We start from the raw sequence: 17984 nt of genomic DNA, 5'->3' as shown, positions 1-17984 counted from the left end.
TTGTGGGAAAAGGCGAGGGTGGGATGATTAGAGACTAGCACTGAAATGTGTATATTACCATATGTGAAATAGGCGACCAGTCCAAGTGCGATGCATGGAACCGGTGCACTGAGATAACCCAGGGGGGATGGGGTGGGGAGGGGAGTGAGAGGGGGTTCAGGACGGGGAGACACATGTACACTGGCGGCTGATTCATGTCAATGTATGGCAAAAATCACCACTATATTATAAAGTAGTTAGCCTTTAATTAAAGTAAATACCTTTTTTTTTTTTAAGTCACCGAGAATCCATTCTCCTGCTACACGTCCCTCTGTCTAGCTTTCTGCCTCGTAGGTGCAAGGTGGCTGCTCCACCCTCAGGCATCACCTCCACATTTCAGGCAGAAAGGAAGAGAAAAGGACAAAAGGCATGTCACACCTGAATCTACTTTTAAAAGTTTTTTCCCTACCTTTTCAAAAAGTCAATCAGAGAAACAACTGAATTCCTGAAAGCACACTTCTAATGATTTATTAGTCAAGTAGCCATGTGGCTACTCCTAGAAGCAAGGGAGTCTAAGGAAATGTTTTTAAACATACTGACACCCAGGTAAAATTGAGGCCCCATTGCAGAAGGAGAGGAGGATAATGGAGTTTGAAGCGGCCATCAGCTCCCCCCCAACCCAGAGTATATCAAGATCCATGGGCAGTGCTCGCTTTGGCAGCACATATACTAAAACTGGGACGATACAGAGAAGATTAGCATGGCCCCTGCGCAAGGATGACACGCAAATTCGTGAAGCGTTCCATATTTTTATGTGTGGGCGCTGTGTGAATAAATAGTTTATACAGTTTAAAAAAAAAAAAAAGATCCATGGGCAAATGAAGAGATGGAGGAGGCTGCTGAAAAAGGACATTCCGAGTAGGTGAGAAGGAGATCTTTTGGAGTAATTCCCCATTTAAGCTCCAGGCACCTGCATGACTTGTTCTGCGTTGCCGCCGTGGGTGACATGAGTCTACATGAGAGACAGATTGTTTCACTTGCCCCAGGCCTCTCAAAGAATTAGTAGAAAAGCAAGAACTCATGCCATTTCCCAGCTCCAAGCCTGGGTTCTTTCCACTGCCCTGCACTCACGCAAACCATGCTCCACAGACCCTTAGAGAGACAGGGAGGTGCCTGAAGGGGCTCTGGTGAGTATCTAGGCAGGTACACTGTGGGCAGGGCTCCTCTCCTCCGCCCTCCTCACCCAGACTCTCCCCCTTCACATTTTTGTTATATAGAAAACTTCTCTCTGAGATTTAATTTGACAACAGGCTAATCTGTCATTTAAAAAATAAAAGTCTGCTCCATAACTCTTAATATTCTGTACTCTCCTTATTCACTGAGCATTTTGAGAGCCGATTATTTCGTACATTCACAGGTTCTCCAAATTGGAAGGTGTGGCCCGTGCACATGGGGCTCCAGAAACAGCTCATCCCAGTTTGGAGCTAACATCAGCAGGTGTCACTCTCTAAAATAGAATTAAGATGAGGGAGGCTGAGGTCAGACACCCACAAGGCGATTTCGAAACGAGCTGTGAGCTAGGCTGGGATATTCCTTGACCTCGGGTGGACCTCCACAGCACAGGCAGCATCCCACGTGAGCTCGGCTGCATTTTGCTGAGGGCAGCGCCCGGCGCGACATCCAGTAGTCCGACACTGACTCGGTGGAGGAAAGAAGGGAGAGAAGGGGTGAGCGGTGGACAGTGACAACTCACCCATCTCTCTGGCTTGCAGAACAAGCAGGGGCAAAATCTACTGACCGCGGTACAGGAGAGGAGGCTGCAGCCAGCCCACAGGGAGACTTCGGGTACATTTTAAAGACTCTTCCTCTGGTGATTTAAATAGGAAAGGGCCCTTCCTCTGGGCACAGGCAGCTGATAAGCATACACCCATGGCAATGAAGGGCACATTTTGCATAAACCAGCGACCCTTCTGGGCAAGCAGCCCAAGCCCTGTGCCAGGGTGAGAGACCAAGAGAGCTGAGCACAGGCTGGAATTCAGCCCTCCTCATCACCTTTGTGAGCTCACAGGCTGGGACCCCCAACTCTGTGCACACCTCCGGTTACCTGTTGGGGTGCACAAGCCTGCCTTCTGCACGGCAAAGAGTTTTCAGTTCCCGACAACATCACCCTAGGAAAGGAGAATGGAGAGGCTAACACCCTCCTCCTTTTTGTGATGTGTGGACACAGGTTTGTGCACTCACACGTGCACACTTGTACACACATACCCAGTCAGGGACCTGTAAGGTAGAGCTTAAGCCGCTGAGTGTTTCAAAAAGAATAAGTGAAAGTGAAAGTTTCTGAGTCGGGTCTGACTCTATGACCCCATGGACTATACAGTCTTTAAACTCTCCAGGCCAGAAGAGTGGAGTGGGTAGCCTTTCCTTTCTCCAGGGGATCTTCCCAACCCAGGGATGGAACCCAGGTCTCTGGAATTGCAGGCGGATTCTTTACCAGCTGAGCCAATGGTGCCTAAAAATAGAACTGACAGATTTGGGGGAGGGGGTTCTTACTACTCATACTTCCTGGAATTATGTGTAATTACATCTTAGAAACTCAACAAATAATCAGTAAGTACAAAATTAAGGAATCACCATGTGGTGAAGTTCAAGGAAGCTGATGTTACTCATAAGAGTAAATAAAGTAGAAAATCTAGGGCTAAGGGTCATGGTGAAGAGTCCCATGTCTCTGGAGCTCCTAGCATTCAGAGAGGGGATCCATTCTCCCATTCCTCCTTCTAGAGACCCTAGTTTTATTTTGCTTATTAATATTCCTGTGCTATAAACAAAAATTTTTTTTATCAACCTGCCATTCAACAGGAGTGACCGTGTGACATTTCTGGCTAAGGGAGTGTTAGTCTAAGTCACGAAATGGACCTGTAGAAGAGTTCTTCTGGAGCTGACACTCCAGGCTTCGGTCCCCTTTTGCCCTTTACTCTCCCACTTCTTCCTCCCAGAAACACAGACTCAGGGGGTGATCTGAGTTCCAATAGCCACGCTGAGAGCATTTATTCATTTACTCAACAAACATTCACTGTTTTCCATGCTGGGGAGTCAGAATGAAGAAAACTGACATCTGTCTGGACCCCCGGTGAACTTACAGTCTGGTGGGGGAGACAGATTGTAAACAAATAGTCAAGATGTGTAAGTGCAAAAGGAAAATAAGTTAAGAAATGAGGTACTAAATATAGGACAGAGTCAGCCTTGTATTGGTGGCTCAGGAAGCTAGAGGAAGCCAAGTCCCTAGGAGGAGACCTGTTCTCCCCTTGAAAGTTATTTAAAACTTTTATTATATTTATTTTATTTATTTAGCTATATCACGTCTTAGTTGCGGGATCTTCGTTGCTTCATGCAGGATCTTTCAGTGAGGCACACGGACTCTCTAGTTGTGGTGTGGGGGCTTAGTTGCTTCGCAGCATGTGGTATCTTAGTTCTTAGGGCTCCTACCCAAATCCCCTGGGTTGCAAGCCAGATTCTTAACCACTGGACCACCAGGGGAATCCCAAGAGTTATTTTAAATGCAGAAAAATAGAACCCGTAATTTGTCACTGTTTTTTTCGGGTTTCTGCTACTACCCTCCGATTGCCATCCCCCAGCTGATAATAATCCTAAAAGAAGGCTCTTTGGCCTGGCTCAATGTTTCTCAGATTTCACCCATATGAATAGCTTGTTAGCTGATGATACAAATAAATTCTTATGTTTTCTTAAACTGAAGTATAATTGATTTACAGTGTTGTGCCAGCTAGATTCTTGATAAAGTGACTGCTCTCATTTTCTTTCACACATGAAACTATTGCAGAAACACAATGGTTTTGAAAACCATTTCTGAAGACTGTTTCTAAAGACTGAAGATCAGAACAGTTTCAGTAGTGGTCCTGAAGTTATTCAATGTCATAGCAATGCATTAAATACTAATCTTCACATGAACAAAAGGTGGGAGGAGAGTGTACAATGGAGAAAGAAAAAGGGAGAGAGGGAGAGAAGTGAGCAGGAGGCCTGAGTCTTTGTTACAGCAAAGGCTGCAAGCTCAGCCTCCTCAGGGTCAAAGCAGGAAATGCAAACGATGACAAAGCATTCCCAGGTTGAGAAAAACAAGACTCCGGCTGTTTCTTTGTTTTCCCACTCTGGAGTAAACAAGTGGGTAAGGACCGAAAGTTTTCTGCTAGAGGGAAAACAGCTGCTCAAGCTAAATGGTAAATGCCAGCTGACATTTTCCCTCAGTGTTAGGGAGGCCAGGGGACACCGAGTAGCCTCTGGTGACCTGAGATGGGGAGCTCCATTGTTACCAGCAATGAATGTGGGCCCCTTCATGCCAGATAGCCTGAATATTTAAAATCCAAAAATCTGGATTTTTATGTGCAATCTCCCACTTTTAAATGTTGGGAATGTATTCAATGTTTTTTTGTAAACACGCTGTTAGCAAATTGAATGTTTCTACAGACATTCAGGCAGCAGGCCATCAGTTGGCACCCTCGAGCTTGCTGAATGGTTGGGATAAGAAGCTGTTGCAAAGAAAAGTAGGGGAAAAGCAAGGAGCTGTCTGAAAGTAGGTAAGGAAGCGGAGGGATGGAAAAGAAAAGACCAAAGATGGTAGAAACAAGGAACATGGATCATCAGCAAAAACTGAGTTACTGAATGCTTCACACCTTTCTACCCCCACCCCACCCCGGAAGCATTTTCTACCCCACCTCCAAGCAGAGCCTGCCTTCCTGGGCGTCTGCACAACCTCTCCAGCTTGAACCACTCTCTGAACAGATCTTTAGTCTACTCTTTCTTCCTGAAGCCCCAAAGATCATAAATCCCTTGAATTGCTGGAAAAACACTGGGCAGAAATCACAGAGTCCAGGAAAGAAAAACAGACAGTAAAATGAAAACAAATGCAGAGAGCTGAAAAGATGTTTATTTTGATCCATGTCCTGTTTTGGCAAATCTCAAAAAGAATAAAACATCCAGGAAAAGGCAAGCTGAAGGGTGACTGGGGGAGGGAGCTAATAAAATCAAATTTGAGATTATATATGAAAAAAAAGTCAAGGTTCATTTATCATAGCATACAAAAGGATAACTTCCATATAGAATTTTTTTTTTAGGTGAAACTATTTACAGGATAGTGGAGGGGGAAATGGATGAATTTCTCTATTATTTGGGAGTAGAGAATACTTACATAACTAGGACTAAAAATCCAGCTGCTATTGAGGGAAAAGATTGATATGTTTGGCTACATAAAAATGTAACAGCAAAAAATTTTACAAGAGAAAACATTATCATAAGCAAAGTAAAATGACAAACATTTCACAAATGAAGGGCTAACATTCTTAAAATATAAAGAGCTTCCAAAAATAGAGGGAAAATAACCAACCAGTTGAAGGGGAAAAAAAATAGGCCACTCCAAAATGTGCAACTGTGGCATATGGACCATTGACCTGAAGGTGATCAAGACCCAGCAGACTCAGGAAAAGGTTTTTACCTTTCCCTTAACTGCCTAAATAATTTAGGCAGGGGACCTGGCCCAGAGAGAGAGCTAAAACCAGGGATAGTTTTCACCTGAAAGACTTACCTGCTTGTCAGGGCAAACATCTAATCACCAAACATCTACTCTTCTCATCCTCCTGTGAATTGACCATCTACCGGTCAAGCCGCAGGCCCCATCTCATTCCTTAGCTCAGGATGGCATATAAGCCTCAGTAGCATGACTGCCTTTGTGTTTCTTATTTTTATGGGGCTCTTATATCTTTATGGGGCTCTTCTCTTATTAACCTGTCTATGTCAAGTTAACTATTAGACCAGCTAAAGAACCTAGAAAGGAAATTTTTTTCCACTCCCACAAACTCAACTTAAAAATTGCAAGAGGCATGAACAGTTACAAAAGGAAATAGGACTCCATATTGTGTAAAAAGATATTCAACCTTGCTTCCAGTAAGAAAAATACAAATCGAAACTGTACTAAGTTCATAATTTTTTACCTCTCAGATTGGCAAAAATCCAAAAGCTTGTCAACACACTTTGTTGGCCAGCCTCTAGGGAACAAGTACACTGTTGGTTGGAGTGCAAAATGAGACCACCTCTCTCAAAGGGAATTTGGTTGGCAGTAACTATACACACTTCCTTTTGGCCCATCTATACCACTTCTGGAAACTATCCCAGAAAATCACTGACAAATATATAGAAAAGTGTTTGCATAAAGTTATTTATTGCAGCCCTGTTTGTAATGGCAAAAGACTAGAAATAACCCAAATGTCCCACAGTAAGAGGCTGGTTAAATTAAGTATCAAGTACTGAGGAGCATAAAAAAGAATTTATATATATATATATATACACACGGCCGTGGAGTGATGGCCAGCACACATTTAAAGTAGAAAGAAGCAAAGTGAAACTATGTAAACAGCTCACCTTAAAAAAATAATGCTTTGGGGGACTTCCCTGGTGCTCCAGTGGTTAATTAAGACTTAGCCTTCCAATGCAGGGGGCCTGGGGTTCAATGCCTGGTCTAGAAACTAGATCTCACATGCCACAGCAAAGATCAAATATCCTACATGCCGCAGCTAAGACCTGATATTTCCAAATAAAGAAACAAATATTAAAAAATAATACTTTTAAAATGAAAAGTGGGAGGAACCACTTACTATGCTACTATATATCACACAGAATAGAAAGATGAGCCAAAATTTTTTTTTAATGGCTACCTATGGGGGAAGGAGGAAACAGAATAGAGGAGATTGGGATAGAAACTAGGTTTCTCTGATATACCTTGTTTTATAGATCTGAATTTAGAATTGTGTAAATATTTTACTTAAGTACAAACAAAAAACTTGAAAAAGCATTTCCTACAAATCAAGAGCAAGATAGAAGACTCTAACTGCACAGTGAGTTAGTGGTATAATCACAGACAGAACTGTTTCAAACAACTTTAAACCACAGTAATTTGACTGGATATCCGTAGTGAGATATACTGAATCAATTAATGGTGACAATGTTGAGAGATAAGGCAAATGGCGTGTTTGGGGACTTCGATCTTTGGTTGGGAGAAAGAACAGATGTAAGATATATGAAGTTACATAAGACAGTAAGAGTCTCTATTTTTTTTTTCTTTTTTGGCCACATAGTGAGGCATGGGGGATCTTAGTTCCCCAACCAGTGATCAAACCTGTGCCCCTGTACAGGGCCAGTGCCAAGTCTTAAGCACTGGACTGCCGGGGAAGTCCCAGTGAGACTCTCTATTTGGAATTGAAAGTACTAGTATACACAAAGGATGATATTTTTAAATATATGTGTATTTATTTCCTTTCCATTAGAAGGCTCTAGAAACACCAACCCACTACCAATGAGCATCACTTGCTCCCTGACTACGGTCTCTAGTTGTCATTTCCATCAATAGAAACCTTGAAGAAATGTTTGGTTTCCAACCTGGAGAAGGAAATGCACAAGTTGTGCTTGGATATTTATCATATCAGAAATTCAGGAATTATCAAAATCTTTTGAGACTATATCAGAAGGAGGCGACGTTGGCCAACACGGGACAGTTTAAGTATTCATGTTGCTGCTAAGCTGCTGCAAAGCCGCTTCAGTCGTGTCCGACTCTGTGCGACCCCGGCAGCCCACCAGGCTCTGCCGTCCCTGGGATTCTCCAGGCAAGAACACTGGAGTGGGTTGCCATTTCCTTCTCCAATGCATGAAAGTGAAAAGTGAAAGTGAAGTCGCTCAGTCATGTCTGACTCCTAGTGACCCCATGGACTGCAGCCCACCAGGCTCCTCCATCCATGGGATTTTCCAGGCAAGAGTACTGGAGTGGGGTGCCATTGCCAAAGAATAGTAATTACAATGGACTACAGTGAACTAAAGTACATCAAATATGTTTAAATCCATGACTTTATAATGATTATTTTTAATTGGTCACTTTTGGAGTGTTCTTAGTAGACAACTCAATAATTTGAAAACTGCTATTGAAGAGAAATCAACATTTATCCTGCCTTTCCTGTAGGAACCATACATGACCACATGATTGATAAGGGAATTTCTCTTAACAGAAATAATCCAGTAGCAAATGAGCAGAATGAAATTAAAAGACGCTTGCTCCTTGGAAAAAGTTATGACCAACCTAGATAGCATATTCAAAAGCAGAGACATTACTTTGCCGACTAAGGTCCATCTAGTCAAGGCTATGGTTTTTCCTGTGGTCATGTATGGATGTGAGAGTTGGACTGTGAAGAAGGCTGAGTGCCGAAGAATTGATGCTTTTGAACTGTGGTGTTGGAGAAGACTCTTGAGAGTCCCTTGGACTGCAAGGAGATCCAACCAGTCCATTCTGAAGGAGATCAGCCCTGGGATTTCTTTGGAAGGAATGATGCTAAAGCTGAAACTCCAGTACTTCGGCCACCTCATGGGAAGAATTGACTCATTGGAAAAGACTCTGATGCTGGGAAGGATTGGGGGCAGGAGGAGAAGGGGACGACAGAGGATGAGATGGCTGGATGGTATCACGGACTCGATGGATGTGAGTCTGAGTGAACTCCGGGAGATGGTGATGGACAGGGAGGCCTGGCGTGCTGCGATTCACGGTGTTGCGAAGAGTCGGACACGACTGAGCAACTGAACTGAACTGAAATGAGCAGAATGATAGAATTTCAATATCACCATTTTGCAACTCCCAATGAAATCATGGATTAGTCAATAATGACTAATAACTGATAACATCACTGAAAGAAAGACAAGCAGATACTATATACGTTCTGTCGGAAGTTCTCAGCATTCTCTGAGGAGTCCTGCAAATATAAACACTGAATCAGGAAATTACCAATGAAATTACGAATTTACAGGGAATTTGTTGGACAGAGGAGCGTGTTACGTAGTACCTCAAGTCATAATCAACCAAAACCAAACGGTGGGAAACTCTACTGGAAACTGCCTCCCCGACTTTCCTCCACCACACACACAGATTCCTCAACAAATACCATTCAAGAGAGGAAAAAAAAAAAAAAAATGAGAGAGAGAACCTACACATTAAAGAAACATAAGAAAAAAGAGCGACCAATATAATATACAGACTTTATTTCAACCCTGATTCAGAAAAATTAAACTCATAAGAAAAATATGAGACATTTGGGCGAATCTGAAAACAAAATCGGAGGCTCCTAGATGCCAGCCTATTTTCCCACTGGCCTGAGCCTGAGCATTGCTGCTATTATGATAGAAACCACTTCAGAGCCCAGAACCACAGGATTGGAACAACTCCTCCAGCGGCTCCGTATGTGTCATAGGAGGAGTCCGACAGACAAAGCCACTTCTCCATTCCCTCCAGCCCAGCAGATGTCCCCACCCTCCACCCCAGGCCCAGGCCGACCCACCACAGAGGAGTGAACCAGGAGGGCAGAACGTTCAACAACTCAGAATGAGTCCAAAGCCCCAGGCAGGTGATTCCTTTGGGGTGGTTCTCATTCAGGCTCTTGCCCACCTGGGGCACGGCTTTTGGCATGATTCGGGCTATGGTAAATAAACACGTTCTGCTTGTGTGAAGTAGCTGATGTCCCTGATTCTGACCGGGCCTGTGTTTTGGAAACGGAGGTAGTTGGGATGCTCCACCAAACACCACTACCAGTATCGCTGCAGATGGGAGTCACTGTAAACTATACAGTACGTCGTTGTTGCTGCTAGTTTTCAGTTGCTAAGTCGTGTCCGACTCTCTGAGACCCCATAGACTACAGCATGCCTGGCTTCCCTGTCCTTCACTATCTCTCAGAGTTTGCTCAAATTCATGTCCATTGAGTTGGTGATGCCATCCAACTATCTCATCCTCTGTCATCCCCTTCTCCTCTTGCTTTCAATCTTTCTCAGTATCAGGGTCTTTTCCAACGAGTCAGCTCTTCACATCAGATGGCCAAAGTATTGGAGCTTCAGCATCAGTCCTTCCAATGAATATTCAGGGTGGATTTCCTTTAGGATTGACTGGTTTGATCCCCTTGCAGTCCAAGGGACTCTCAAGAGTCTTTTCCAGCACAATTCGAAAGCATCAAATGCAATATGTACAGGATTCCATTTCGGAAAAAGTAAACCCTGTCCCCAGAGCCTGAATGTTCTTAAGTCAGAAGGCTTGGGAATTAGCCACTATCCCTATCTATTACTACACCTATCCATGTGGTCCCTCACTGCTCCAAGCTCTGAAACCCCAGATGTGATGTGGAGAAGACACTCATTATTTTAAGGGAGTGAAGAACTTAAGATAGGCAAAAGGACCCAAGGAAGGGCAGGAAATGAGCAAGTCAGGAAGTGTTGCTGGCACGTGAAGTCAAGAGTGCCAAAACTGCTAAGTAAATAATAATTTGATATTTATTGAGTTCTTTCTATCTGCAAGGTGCTGGGCTAAGTCTTTTTCTTTTTTTTCTTTTTTAAATTTTATTAAAGTATAGTTGATTTGCAATGTTAATTTCTGCTGTACAGCAAAATGATTCAGTTATATATATATATTTATATACTCAGATATATATATCTTTTTCATATTCTTTTCTATGGCTTGTCACAGTATATTTAAGATAGTTTCCTGTGCTATACAGTAGGACCTTGTTGTGTATCCATCCTATATATAATAGTTTTCGTCTGATAATCCCAAACTCCCAATCCTTCCCTCTCTACTCTCTTCCCCCTTGGCAACCACAAATCCATTCTCTATATCTGTGAGTTTGTTTCTGTCTTGTAGACATGTTGATTGGTGTTATATTTTTTATTCTGCACATAAATGATAGCATATGGTATTTGTCTTTCTCTTTCTTATTTTGCTTAGTATAATAATCTCTGGGTCTATCCATGTTGTTGAAAATGGCACTGTGGCACTTTTTTATGGATGAATAATATTCCACTGTGTATATATACCACATCTTCTTTATCCATTCCTCTATTGATGGACATTTAGGTTATTTTCATGTCTTGACTATTGTAAATAGAACTGCTATGAACGCTGGGGTGCATGCATCTTTTCATGCATTTATAGATTTGTCTGGATATATGCCCAGGAGAGGGATTGCTGGATCATATGCCAACTCTGTGCTAGGTCCTTTTCATGCATCATACCTTTTCACATGCTCAGAAACCTATAGATAATGCTCTCAACCTCCTCCTCTCAAGTGCAGCCTCATTCCTTCTTCTCAGGAACACATACATCTCTTACCTATTTCCTATTTCAAACAGCTGACAGTTGCATGTAATCGCTGCAGTTTCATATGTATAGCAAAGATGCTGGAGGGACAGCCTCAGTCCAATATGGGGAGTTTGAGGTCTCTGGAGGGTCAAAGACCTCCCTGACACAATCAACAAAGCTTCTTTCATGCAATGTTTAAAAGGAAGCCTAGCTAAAGAAATTTGTCATCTTTGTAAAGAAAAAATGTCCAAAAGATGCCAAACTCTTCCAGTCAGGGCTGTCTTTGACGTGACCCGTGACAAGCCATTGCTCCCTTCACAGCGAGTCATCTGGCCATCTACGATTTTGGATCCTTTTCCAGGAAATCCACCCGCTGAACAAAGGCTGTTGGACCTGTTACAATTTTATCATCAGTAAATGAGACTGAAAGTTGGGTGCATTTACAAGCAAGAAGGCACGTGTAACTGGTGATGATAGAGTCATTGCATGTTTTCCATAATTTCCTAACAAGGGTCATGCCTTGAAGACTCAGCAGTGATGCAATGACAGAAAAAGGAGAGGAATTTACATAGGAGGCAAAGATGCAAACTGTGTTATGTGAGTTCTGTCTCTCCTCGGTGAAGGAGCAACATTTGAAATGTGTTCCCATTAATCTGTCCTCCACCCCAAACCACCAAAACACACTTAACAATGGGGCTTCACTCTGTAGCTACAGTTCATCATATCTAGAATTATTTCAGTGAATCAGTGAAGTAATAATGGAGCACGTGGCTTTATTACTTGTTTGTGTCCCTTGATATGGATATTCGGTACAGTAAACATGTGGCATCTGCAGATTTAACATGCTGGTTGCTTCAGCTGTCAGTAAAGACTCCTGATAGCGTGGGAACGTGCAGCTTTGCTGAAATACGGGCAGGAATGGCGCCACCCAGCTGGGTGTAGCTGAGTGAAGAGAGCAGACCAGCCCGCTTCCCAAAACAGCTTTGTGTTTCTCAGCAAGTGGTCCAGTAGGCAGAAACCTACCAGAAAATAAAAACGACTTTAAAAACTGTTTCTGGGAATTCCCTGGCGGTCCAGTAGTTAGGACTCTCACTGCCAGCAGCCCTGGTTGGACCCTGGATGGGGAACTAAAATTCCCCAAGCCACTTGGCAAGGCCAAAAATGAAACAAAAAACTGTTTCTTTGCATATATTGCCACCACCACCACCCAACCACGTACACACCCACACACGAAAGAAAAAACTAATCATTAACACTGTTGCTGGAAGTAATGAAGATGTGAAGAGTTGTGAAAAAGTAACGGTTTTTCAGAACTGTAATTTAGGATAAATTAAAGATTGGTGTTTTGATCTTGATGGCAGTTTAGCTTTCTTAATCCACATAATTGCAGATGTTTGAAAAGAGACTTGAGAAACCATTTCAGGAAATGTTTTCAGGCAGCTCAAAAATCTTACACAGAGTGAGATACAAAACTTAAGTGAAAGAGCAGTGGTTAATTTGTGGTAAGAGTCTATAGCAGGAATCAGCAGCCTCTCCATGTAAATAGGATTCAGAAAATCTGGAGAAATACTTATGGATCATCAAATTTGGAGACATATGAAGATCTCTGTAAAGGTCAAAAGGGTTTGCTCTTCTTTCAGTAAGCATGGCCAATGGTTGAATACACATCCATCTTTTCATTTCAGTATCCCTCACCCAAAATGTGCTACAAACATGCCTTAGACGTTGAAAAATTCTGAACTCCCTGGAACAAGATTTTCTCATGGGGAGGGAGGTGGGTAAAAGCAGCCAGTGTGCCTCGAATAGCAGCCCTTTCCCATTTGAAAGGCTTCTGATTTATCTTCCAAAGGCTCATCCTCTTTCTACACGTATATTATCCAAAATTGCATACTCATCCTCACTTCCCTCTCTACCTGATTTGTTATTTTACTCTTGTTAAACAATGTCCAGGTTTACCATGTTTATATCTCATAACTATCAATGTCCTTTCAGATATAAGCTTGGAGCCTGGTGGGCTACAGTCCACGGGGTTGCAAAGAGTCGGATACGACTGAGTGACTAACACTTTCACTTTTGGTATATATAAACAACAAAGGTAACTACCAAGTATTATGGTTATTAATTACATTAATAGTTGTTGTTATACCATACTATATGTGAAATATATATATTATTCTATATATGATCTATAATGTAATATCTATATTAGTTATACTATAGTAACAGTTATATAGTATTAATGTTATAGTATACTATAACATTCCAATTTATATACATTATCTTTTATCCTCACAATACTGGAAGATAAAATTTACAAAAAAACAAGGCACCAGAGTGGCGGGCAACTAGCTCATATTGTCATAGCTAGTAAGTGGTAGATTCAGGATTCAAACCCAAATGGGAAGGAATCTATGTCAGGGCTTGTTCTATTACTAAGTTGCCTCTAATGGTGTACATCTCGTTAATATCCCTTTCTGATCTATCATTAATCACACAGAGCATCAGCAGTTTTATAAAAGCTGTTTACGAAGCAGAACTAAAGCAGGGTTAACTACACACACACACACACACACACACACACACACAATCCCTTTATGCAGCTGGATTCCTTCATCCTCTCAACCAGAGGTGTCCATGCCTACTCCATGCCAGAGACAGGCACGGGTACATAAGTCAGGCATGGTCCCAGTCTTCATGGAGCTTCTATTTTCACTCCTACTGATTCCTCGGGTGTGTCTTAAATGATACCTCCTTCAGTAGATAGCCCTTGTCACCCCAGACTTAATTAGGTACTTCATTATACTCTTCTTGGACTTTTCCTTCATAACACTCATCTCCCTTTAATTACTTCACCGCCTTTCATTCCTCTGTCCTGTGACCTCCTTGGAGGCGAGACAGTTGTCCTGTTCCTGCCCTAACCAGTAGCACCTGGCGCCTAAGAGAAATTTAGTAAATATTTGTTGAATGAACGGATGTGAATAAGCAGTGGGAGCAGGTTCTCTCAAAGGTTCGAGAAGGTGGTGCGCCAGCTAGCAGTTAGCTGACTGTCAGCTTCGTGGGTGCCAACCTCTTCTCAACTGAAACAAGCAGTCTCCCTCCCACTGCGCACCTCTTCCGGTGTCCACCTTGCCGTGAGGTCTGCCTAGGCTCGCCTCGCCTGGGAGCTGTACCAGCGGGTGGAAGCCTGCCCTGCAGAAAGGACTGATTAATCCTAACTGTCAAGTCAGGCTCACAGATCTTGCCTGTGCACACCCATCCAATCTCGGTATCCCTTTGATCACAATCTCTGGTCCTGGGTTGAACCTCAAGAGAGTCAACAACTCCTGGAAGGAATGACCACACCCCACTCCACCCCTGGCTGTGTGGGGATTAACTGGAGACCCGGTTTTCTGCGCCCTGTAGGACAAGATCATACACCTGGCAGTCACGTGGTGTCTGAAAGAGATGGAGAGTCTGGCACCAAGAGGCATAGGTGAGGGGGCCCTCAGGGTGAAGCTCAGAAAGGGAGCCTTGAGGGCTTCCCTTGTGGCTCAGTGGTAAAGAATCTGCCTGCCAACGCAGGAGACATAGGCTCAGTCCCTGATCCAGGAAGATCTCACCAGCTGTGGAGCTGCTAAGCCCGTGCACCACAAATATTGAGCCTGTGCTCTGGAGCCCAGGAGCTGCAAGGACGGAGCCCTTGCCCCGCAGCTACTGGAGCCTGCGGGCCCTAGAGTCTGTGCTCCAGAGCAAGAGAAGCCATCGCAGCGAGAAGCCCGCACCCTGCAACTGGAGAGTGGTCCCCGCTTCCCTGCATCTAGAGAAAAGGCCACACTGCAACAAGACCCAGCACAGCCAGAAATAAATACATAAAATAAAAAAGAAAGAAAGGGAGCCTTGAGCAGGCAGGGGTGGGAACTTCCATGCTTCCCTCAAGACTCGGACATTTCTCTGGGATGGAGGCAGCAGGTCAGGAGCCAGGGAGCAGAGATCCCTGCCATCGGTGTGGGCACAAGAGGAATCAGCTGAGCCTGTCTGGTGAATCAGATTATCGGGTTACCTGCTGCTCAGTTCTTTGCTTTCCCCTCTCTTAACTCTATGCCTTTACAGAAGTCCTGCTTAATTGTTTAAAGTCTCTGAGGTGCTGATGACTTCAGCTGTGGTTGTTCAGAAGCACAAAGGGACAAGGACAGGGAGACTTCTAGGGACGTGGCAGGGCTGGGAAGTCCCTTGCTCTCCCCATAGAGATACTCCCTCCCACTGCCACCCCTCAGAGGATGTATCTCTTCTTATTACGGGAGATGTCCATTTCTTTGCAGCATCTGAGCCAGTTAAGGAAGTCCCCTGACTCCAGGTTGAAAGTCAATTATCTTTTTTTTTTAAGTAGTGAATAAAAAAATAAATTAATTAAAATTTCAGTTTCAGTTAAAAAAAAAAGTGGTACTTTGCCCATGTGTGAATAACCAACATTCTACAGCCTCATAGCTCTCTCCCATGTGCCCACAGTCCTTCATTTTCCAACCCATTGTCAATCTTCCTCAGTCTACAGCTGGAATTTGTGACCCCAAGGGCAGACCCTGTTGTCCTCAGCCCTCAATCTGGGACTCAAAGTTAATGCCCTATTGGGTCTTTGACAACCTCAGAAGAGAGTCCAGTTACAGTGGTATATTGGTAAATCTATACTGGGGGGCTACAGGGTGGAGGGAAAATCCCTACTTTGTAGGGGTTTTCAGTTTCCATGGTGTAAATGCTCCCTTTTACCAAGACTGATTTCCAATTACCAATGGTTTAACAATCAGCTTGGAAAACTCCTGAATACTTAACATTCTCACCAGCCAGTCTGAGCTGGTTCCAGCATACCACCAATTCAGGAGGATTTCTAGTGTGTCTCTGGGCCCCTGAGAAGTCTTGATAAAGTGATCAAATAGGCCTGGTGGAAGTAAAGATAAGGAGAAGACTTCATGTGCTATTTCTACCCCCTGGTTTCCTTGGCTCAGAGCCCTGGAAAGAGGATGACTTTTGGGAGTCAGGAGAGCTCTGGGTTCAAATACCTGTGTGACTTTGGGCAAGTTTCAGCTTCCAACTCTGCAAATTAAGATTGACAAAAACTCCCTGAAGGATGACTTTGAGAATGAAATGAGAGGCCCAAATAAAGTGCTTAATGTATAGCAAGCTCTCAAATGTCCTTTCTTTTGTTCCCCTATCTTTGTCTTAATTTTGCCTGTATTAGTTCAAGTAACTGTTTTTCAAGTCGTGTCCGACTCTTAGCAACCCAGTTGACTGTAGCCTGCCAGGCTCCTCTGTCCATGGGATTCTCCAGGCAAGAATACTGGAGTGAGTTGCCATGCCCTCCTCCAGGGGATCTTCCTGACCCAGGAATCAAACCCACATCTCCTGTGGCTTCTGCTTTGCAGGCGGATTGTTTACTGCTGAGCCACCGGGGAAGCCCCAGTTCAAATAATTATTTTTCAAAGGGTCCAACAGGGGGAGCCCAAACTCAACACTGTCAGAGTGGGGGCTGGTAATTCAACCCAACTCTCACTATAGTTTGAATTTAACTGCAAAAACTTAGAAGGGCATACCTCTTTCTCTCTTCAGGGCTCACCCTTGTCCTTATCCTCAAGGAGATGAGTCCATTTAAATGTTCCATTAACTGGTGTTTATGCCAGCTGGCTTCGTTCTCCTTGAAGATGGCAAGCTACACCCAGAATCAAAAACCACAGTCCACAAAGGGGGCTCCACATCAGGACCAGAACAAGGACAATGGGCTTCCCTAAAGCTGGTCTCCACACAGCAGAGCACACAGAGCTTCCTGGGCACCCAACGTGCCTCCTGCATCAAACCAGGTCCCATAATATACCAAACACCAAACACTCATGAGGATTTATGGTAAAATTGTGCAGCAGAAGGCTGTGGTTAAATAGCTAGAAAAACTTTCCAAATATAAAACAAATTTACAAGGAAGTGGAGTCTTTGGCTCTAGCTAGGGGAGGGGAGGCAGAGGCAGAAGGGGCCTGAGGCTCGCTAGATATAAGAAGTTCGGCTGCTCACAAACACTGGAGTTATTGGAATGCTACAGGGAGAGACAGCAAATGAAACTTTGAGGAAATCTGATGGTAAAGAGCTTTTGGTAACCTGAGAAACTTTCAGAAACTTTGACGCACAAAAACTCTTCATTAGAAATGAATGAAAAGTCTTAGAATTGAACAATGTGTGGCACTTTCCAGCTGACTGACCTACACAGTTATTTAACCTCTTTGAGATTCAATCATGCATATATTTATTGACTCACCCTATTATTTGTTGAGTATCTTATATGTATATCATGTATGGGGTTAAGTGAATCCTGAGGGGACTATGGTGGGCAAAATTAAGGACTTTTTTCTCATGGGGCTTACAATTTATTCATCTGTAAAAAGGCATACTGGGAATTACCTGGTGGTCCAGATGACACCACCCTTATTGCAGAAATTGAAGAGGAACTAAGGAGTCTCTTGATGAAGATGAAAGAGGAGAGTGAAAAAGCTGGCCTAAAACTCAACATTCAAAAAAAGATCATGGCATCCAGTCCCATAATTTCATGGCAAATAGATAGCGAAACAATGGAAACAGTGACAGAGTTTATTTTCTTGGGCTCCAAAATCACTGCAGATGATGACTGCAGCCATGAAATTAAAAGACGCTTGCTCCTTGCAAGAAAAGCTATGACCAACCTAGACAGCATATTAAAAAACAGAGACATTACTTTGCCAACAAAGGTCCGTCTAGTCAAGGCTGTGGTTTTTCCAGTAGTCATGTATGGATGTGAGAGTTGGACTAGAAAGAAGGTCGAGTGCTGAAGAATTGATGCTTTTGAACTGTGGTGTTG

At 43.4% G+C, this 17984-nt stretch overlaps 1 non-coding gene across 1 annotated transcript; it reads left to right on the top strand.

The window, feature by feature from the left end:
• Positions 1-684: 684 nt before the first annotated feature.
• LOC120870644 lies at positions 685-791 on the top strand. The gene has a single exon (XR_005722844.1). It is a non-coding gene; the product is annotated as a U6 spliceosomal RNA (small nuclear RNA).
• Positions 792-17984: the final 17193 nt, after the last annotated feature.

Source organism: Oryx dammah, unplaced genomic scaffold (genome assembly GCF_014754425.2).
Source record: "Oryx dammah isolate SB20612 unplaced genomic scaffold, SCBI_Odam_1.1 HiC_scaffold_11, whole genome shotgun sequence".
Lineage (NCBI taxonomy): Eukaryota > Metazoa > Chordata > Mammalia > Artiodactyla > Bovidae > Oryx > Oryx dammah.
The sequence above is the reverse complement of the archived record's forward strand: the minus strand, read 5'-3'. Positions and strand labels throughout refer to the sequence as shown.